The sequence below is a fragment of the Grampus griseus genome (genome assembly GCF_964374135.1).
Source record: "Grampus griseus genome assembly, chromosome: 17".
Classification (NCBI taxonomy): Eukaryota; Metazoa; Chordata; class Mammalia; order Artiodactyla; family Delphinidae; genus Grampus; species Grampus griseus.
Genome location: NC_139011.1, coordinates 19,285,279 through 19,292,138, shown reverse-complemented (window position 1 = coordinate 19,292,138; position 6,860 = coordinate 19,285,279).

Here is a 6,860-nt window from a genome sequence, read left to right as displayed (position 1 = left end):
GTATCCTGCCTGTTTAGTATTTATGGGGGGTGGGAAACAGTCTCTGCTCTGGGTGCTGGGGTCCAGACCTTACAGTTCCAGGTATATGATACACCAAACTAGCAGCAGGAGTTTCAACATCAGGTTTATGCCTGGGAAAACATCAGTCAGTCCTTCAACCAAAGATTGAAGCCCAAGCCTTGCATTTGACTAGGATTGCTCACCCTAAGAACCGAGGTGTCACCAGCTACTATGGAGTTTGCAGGGGGCCAGCTCCTTTCCTGGGAGGCTAGTCTGCAGAGTACTGTTCTTAGACTCATTTATCCTTATTTCTCGTTGCCATATAGCCTGGAATGTAAGAGATTCTGGGAATGTAAAAGATGAGTTCATCAACACATTAATGAGTCTCTATTATATGGAAATTCAAGGATTTTTTTTTTAAAGAAGAAAGGTCTTCTGCTGCCTATTTCCTAGTCATTTTAGAATATCTCATCCTCCTACCAGAACGATTCTTAGCAAATTAATACCCTTTTATGAACACCTAGAACAAGAATAAAAGATTTTTTTCCCCAAGTGCCAACTTCTGATTTATCACTGATGTCTGTCATGGGTACCAGGTAGTAGGTAGTATAACACATGCCAAATATTTGTCGTGTTACCTAACTTTTCTGTCAATTGTTTTTCCTCACTTCAAAAAAATGTATTTTTTAGGCATCTGTTTGTCTCCTTAAAAACCACAAGCTACAGATTTATACTATAATCTTTCAAAGGGCTATGCCTTCATACGTGCAATAATTAGAGGAAAATTAGCTTAATAGGCTATATCTATCCTTGGATAATTTTTTAGTAAGGTCAGATCTGATTATGTCTAAGATTTGAAGAACATTGATGGTACAAATTCCCTGGGGAAAGATTTCTTTCCCACTTCCGGTGTGCTGAGGTGCTCAATGCAAAACTGGCCGTTCAAAATGGTTTCATTGGGGTTTTTTTCTCTAAAATATTGGCAACCCTGCTCTCTCTTGTCTTTGTAAACATTAACCCATTTCTCTACTTTATGGACTGTAAAGTCATTTTCTATTGGAGAAATTTAAACAATTACCAAAATGAAGAACCAACATTTATATATATATATATATATATATATATATATATATATATATATATATATATATTTCGGGAATAATTTCTATGATGCATATATTATTACTAACAATGTTTAGTACTTAATAGTGGCTTACTATATGTCCAGTACTACAATAAATGCTGTACGTATATCAGTCAATCTGCAGAATAATACTGCCTCCCTATAGAAGTGGAGTTAAAAACATAGAGACCAGGGACTAATGATAATAAATGACATTCTGTAAAATGTAAACTTAGAATATTTTCCCATAAGTTTAATAAATTTGTATACCCTCCACCATGCTCAGCAAAGTAATTGAGCGCTCACTAAATATTCATTAGAACGTCATATTTGTAAGCATTCTACAGTTAGAAATCATATCTTCTATTTCATTTTACCTCACAATAACCTCAAAGGTAGATAAATACAGGAAAATCACCCACATTTTATGGATGAGGAATAAGCCTCAGGAAAGTTAATTGATTTGTCCAAGATAAGCAAGTCTTTTCACTCCAAAGTTTTCTAATTTTACTCCCTCACCCCACTGCTTGCCCATTTATTGTTGGATGGTTTCAACATTTGAGTGTCAATTTATTCTTCACTTAGAACCCTGAGTTACCTCTTTAAAGCTGTGCTTCATAAGTTTAGTCCTGTGCTCTAACCTTGCACTGTCCTCATAGAGTTATTAGGATAAAGTTCATAGACTTAAGCACGGCCTAGAAGGGCCTGGAAAGAAACCAGACCTTTCCCTAACTCCGTGGCTTCATCTCAAAGTCCGTGGATTTCACTCAGTTTCTGAACCCCAACCCCTTCTTCAAGGAGGGTCTTCACATATGCTCTTCCCTTTGTTTCTAACAACATTTTTCTCCTCCACCCATAGGTCAAGCCAGCTTTTATTCAGCTTTCAGGTTTATGATTATGCCACTTACTCATCAAAGATTTCCCCAACTTCCCACATTAGAAGACTCTGTAATTTACTTGCATACACTCAATACATAAAGAAAACATTTGTCAAGGTCTTTTGGGCTGTGCTGTAGATGAACCAATTTCCCATTTGGTCAATTTCCTGAAGTATGAGTTACAGTGAGAGAGAGAGCCCACCTCCCACTATGGAACCCTCACGTTCTTAGATTTCCTTTCAGCTAGAGTGCAGATGAATGGACTAGGTTTAGCAAATTATATACACCTGCTTCCAGGTTCAAATGAGAAGCTAGTAACCCAAAGAAGCATAAACAAAAGAGGATTTATTCCAAAATGGTGAGAGTGGCTATGCTGACATCCAGTTTTGAGGGATCACAGAGGCATCAAGAGCATTGGTGCTGATGGTAGAATCCTTGATCCAGTTCTGCCAATGTAAGGCGTGCCAAGTCATGGATTCCAGCAATTAATGGATTCGCAAGTAGTGCCCTCACTGGACTAGGTCTGCAGCTCAATTCGGGGCATGGCTTTGGCTATGCACCCACCTTTATTCCAATCCACTTTCTGAGAGTGGTTACCCAAACTTCCTGCCAGATCTATAAACTATCACATCTTTTCGATAAATTCTATTTCTGTGTAAGTCAGCCAGGTTCGTTTTCTGTTGCTTGCAACTTAGGACCCTGAAAAAACATTCTTGTTCTTTATAGCCTTATGATTTAAAATAAATACTTATTTCAGTGATGTCTGCCTCCTCCACTGAACTCTAAGTTTGAAGATGACTTGTATTCCATCTATTGTATGTGCCACTGTATCTCTAGTGCCTAGCATGGGTTGGTCACATAGTAAATAAAAAATAAATTTGCTGAATGAAAGAGTGAATTCACATGTGCAAAGCACTGTGCCTAAATGATAGAGAGGGTAGGAGACAGTAGGGCATACAAAGGAAAATCACAAACATGATCCTCAATAGGAAAGATTATATTTATAATGAATTAACGTGTGTGCATACACAGACATCTATCTATGAATGTGCGTGTGTGCATATGTATATGTATATGAACTAATGAATGATGATTACATAAGATAGAACATGAAAGATGTTGGAAAGATAGGTCAAAAGGAGAACTGAAGGCATTGTGAAAGAGCTGACTTTCAGGAAGAAGCTTGAAGCATAGATTCAAAGGTTGTAGGAGGGATTATTCAAGGGACTGGACAATCAGAGGTGTGAACAAAGGCACAGAGGTTGGAATATACAGAGTTATAAGCAATTTGCCATTTACCTAGAATTTGCATCACTTATTTTTAAAACTTTGTTATACGGTGCACAAATATTTAGGAGTTTTAAGTCCTCAAGATAAATTGACCCTTCTATCATTGTGAAATAACCCTCTTTAGTTCTGATAACTTTTTTGGCATTGAAACCTATTTAATCTGATATTAATATAGCCCCTCAGGTTTTCTTCTGATTACTCTTACTGTGGTGTGCTTATTATACAATATTATTGAAAAGCATTTTTACTGCAAATAGAATTTTAGGTTGACAGTGTTTTTTTTCCCTCTTTTTTTTTCTTTTAGTAGCTTACGGGTGGTGTTCTACTCTCTTCTTGCTTGCATTGCTTCCAATGAGAAGTCTGTTTCCATTCTTTGTTTCTCTGTATGTCATGTGTCTTTTATGCTGGTTACTTTGAAGACTTTCTCTTTTTTAAAAAAAATTTGTTTATTTTTATTTTATTTATTTTTGGCTGCGTTGGGTCTTCATTGTTGTGCTTGGGCTTTCTCTAGGTGCGGTGAACAGGGATACTGTTCGTTGCAGTGCGCAGGCTTCTCACTGCGGTGGCTTCTCTTGTTGCGGAGCATGGGCTGTAGGCACGCAAACTTCAGTAGTTGCGGCACGCGTGCTCAGTAGCTGTGGCTCTCGGGCTCTAGAGTGCAGGCTCAGTGGTTGTGGTGCATGGGCTTAGTTGTTCTGCGGCATGTGGGATCTTCCCGGACCAGGGCTCGAACCTGTGTCCCCTGCATTGGTAGGTGGATTCTTAACCACTGTGCCACTAGGGAAGCCCTGAAGATTTTCTCTTTATTATTGTTTTTAAGAAATTTGATTTTTTTTTGTAGATTTTTTCATGTTTCTAATTCCTGGGGTTCACTGAATTTATTAGATTGAATTTATTAGATCTGAAACTAATTACAAATATATTAAAACATTTGAGAGTATCCCACTGCTCACTACGCTGTCCATTTTTTAGTCTTTTTTTTACTCAGTGTGTTTCATTTTATGTTCTATTTCTATGTCTTCATATAAACTGATATTCCCTTCTGTGCCTAAACTGCTGCTAATCCTCTGCAAAGTATTTTTCATCGCAGACACTGTCGTTACCATATCTAGAAGTTCAGTTTGGGTCCTTTTTACATGACATGCTCAATCTCACTCTATTTTTTTAAATATGGAATACATTTATAATAACTGTCGTAATGTTCTTTCTACTAATATAATCATGTGTATCATTTCTTGGTCTGTTTATCATGGTTGATTCTTATCCTAGAATCTAGCTAAGGGGTATGAGACAAGTGAAAATATAATATCAATTTAGTGAAGCAAGTGTTCTACGTGGAGTGAGCACATCAGGTTAGGGAAACACGTTGGGTGGGAGGGAACCCTACATAATCTTCAGTAACCAGAGAAATGCTGCCATAATGAGTTTGCCTTTAGGACCCAAAGGAATTATCCAGAAAATAGATATGGGGTAGGGTGGTAAGAAGAAAGCATGTTCCATTAGAGGGAAGACAATGTGTAACGGTCTGGAGGCAGGAGAGTTATTGGAACTGTAGGTGGATTAATAGGTCTGGTGGAGGTAAGAGAGTGCATCAGAAGCTATACCCCAGAAATACCTTGAATGCATTCCAGGGTGTTTGAAATAGATCCTGAGACAGTAGGGAATCCTAGAGGAGTTTTAAGTAGAGGTGTGACTGCAATCAACTTTGTGTTTAGAAATCATTCTGATAGCAGTGTAGAAAATACAAGAGAGGGAAACAAGACTGCTAAAGTATTCATCGTGAGAAGGAATAGCATCCTGAGATAGAGTGAGAACATGGGAATGGAGAGATCCCAATGGATATATCCTGGAGAATAAGATGGTAGGACTGCCAGACCTTATAACTGGTTAAATATGTGACTATCAAGGGAAACACCCAGATGTTTGTGTTAGATAACTGGATTGATGGTCCTGTTTTCAATGAAACAGGATCACTGTTAGATATCCTAAAACTCCTTGTAAAGTAAGTAGGGAAGGTTGGAATGGCTTAGATTTGCTTTCATACATTGAACTTCTTGTCTACTTGTGCCAAGCACAAAGACAGGCACAGTGAAAGAAGGTATGGGTTAATAAGTGAGAAAAAGAGTGGGGAGAGGTGGTGGAGGAAATTGATACCTCAGAATCCCTAAGTCAAGATTAGATAACATGAATTAATAATGGAAACAAAAGTCTTAATTATGACATATTTTCAGGCAGTGTGAGAGTAGAATCAAAGAGCAGATGCAGATGATGGATTGAATCCATGCTGCAGAACATGGGGCAGTGTGGATAAATTTATAGTAAAGTATAAAATGGGAGGCAATATCTGGGACTATTACAAGTATCTCTAAAATGCATTCTCATAAGCACGGGATGGATAGAAACCAGAAAAGCCAGAATGGGGCCAATGAGAGAATTAGGAGGGAATGAAAGGCTGGAGGCCAATGGACTGAGAAAGGAAGAAGAGTTAGATGGACAGAAGACGTCAGCATTCAAGGGAATAGTGCTGGTGAAGCTCCAGGCAATATGGTGGGTCCAGATGTGATTTCAGCTCATTGAAGGTAGCAAGTGGTTGTAAGGCAAAATTGTTGAAAGTGTCATGAATAGGAATGATGACATTCCAAAAAATGGGGTCCAAACGAAGTCTGTGAGCAAGGTAAATGTCATGTTGAAAGTCAGTAAACCATGGAAACAGGATGGGGAAAGAGCAGAAAAGTGAAGCTGTGAAGAGCTCACAGTCGACTGTGTGGAGGAGGAGAGAGATATGGGATGAGTGCTTTTCTTTCTTTGATTCCAGAGCTGTTGCCCTCCATTAGAAGGAAATTGGTATCATCAAGAGTAAACAGGTTTTGGGGGCTTCCCTGGTGGCGCAGTGGTTGAGAATCTGCCTGCCAATGCAGGGGACACGGGTTCGAGCCCTGGTCTGGGAAGATCCCACATGCCACGGAGCCACTGGGCCCATGAGCCACAACTACTGAGCCTGAGCGTCTGGAGCTTGTGCTCCACAACAAGAGAGGCCGTGATAGTGAGAGGCCCATGCACCGCAATGAACAGTGGCCCCTGCTTGCCGCAACTAGAGAAAGCCCTCGCACAGAAATGAAGACCCAACACAGCTAAAAATAAGTTAAAAAAAAAAAAAAAAGAGTAAACAGGTTTTGGTACTGGTCATGAGAGTGGAAAATCATTCTAGAGAGGAATGCATTTTTATTATTGTAACGTTTTAAAATAGTATGTTACAATAATAGGAGAGGCTTCAACGATATTTTTTTTATTCCACTGGTCATTGTGGAAGCAGGTAGAAAGCAGGTAGAGTCGGGGATGGTGGGGGATGCATGGTGCAGCAAGGAGGGTGCTGGAAGGGACACAGTGAAGTTTTCCCCTTGGTGGTAATTTTTAAGACAAGCACAGTTGAGGCTTTTCTGAGTCACTGAGCACTTCTGGGAACTTCAAAGTCATTGTAGGCTTATTCATTGAAATTCTGGGGGTCCATCACTATAGCTGCACATTTTCAGGGTAAAGAACTTGAAGATGTCTTCCTTTTGGATGTACTT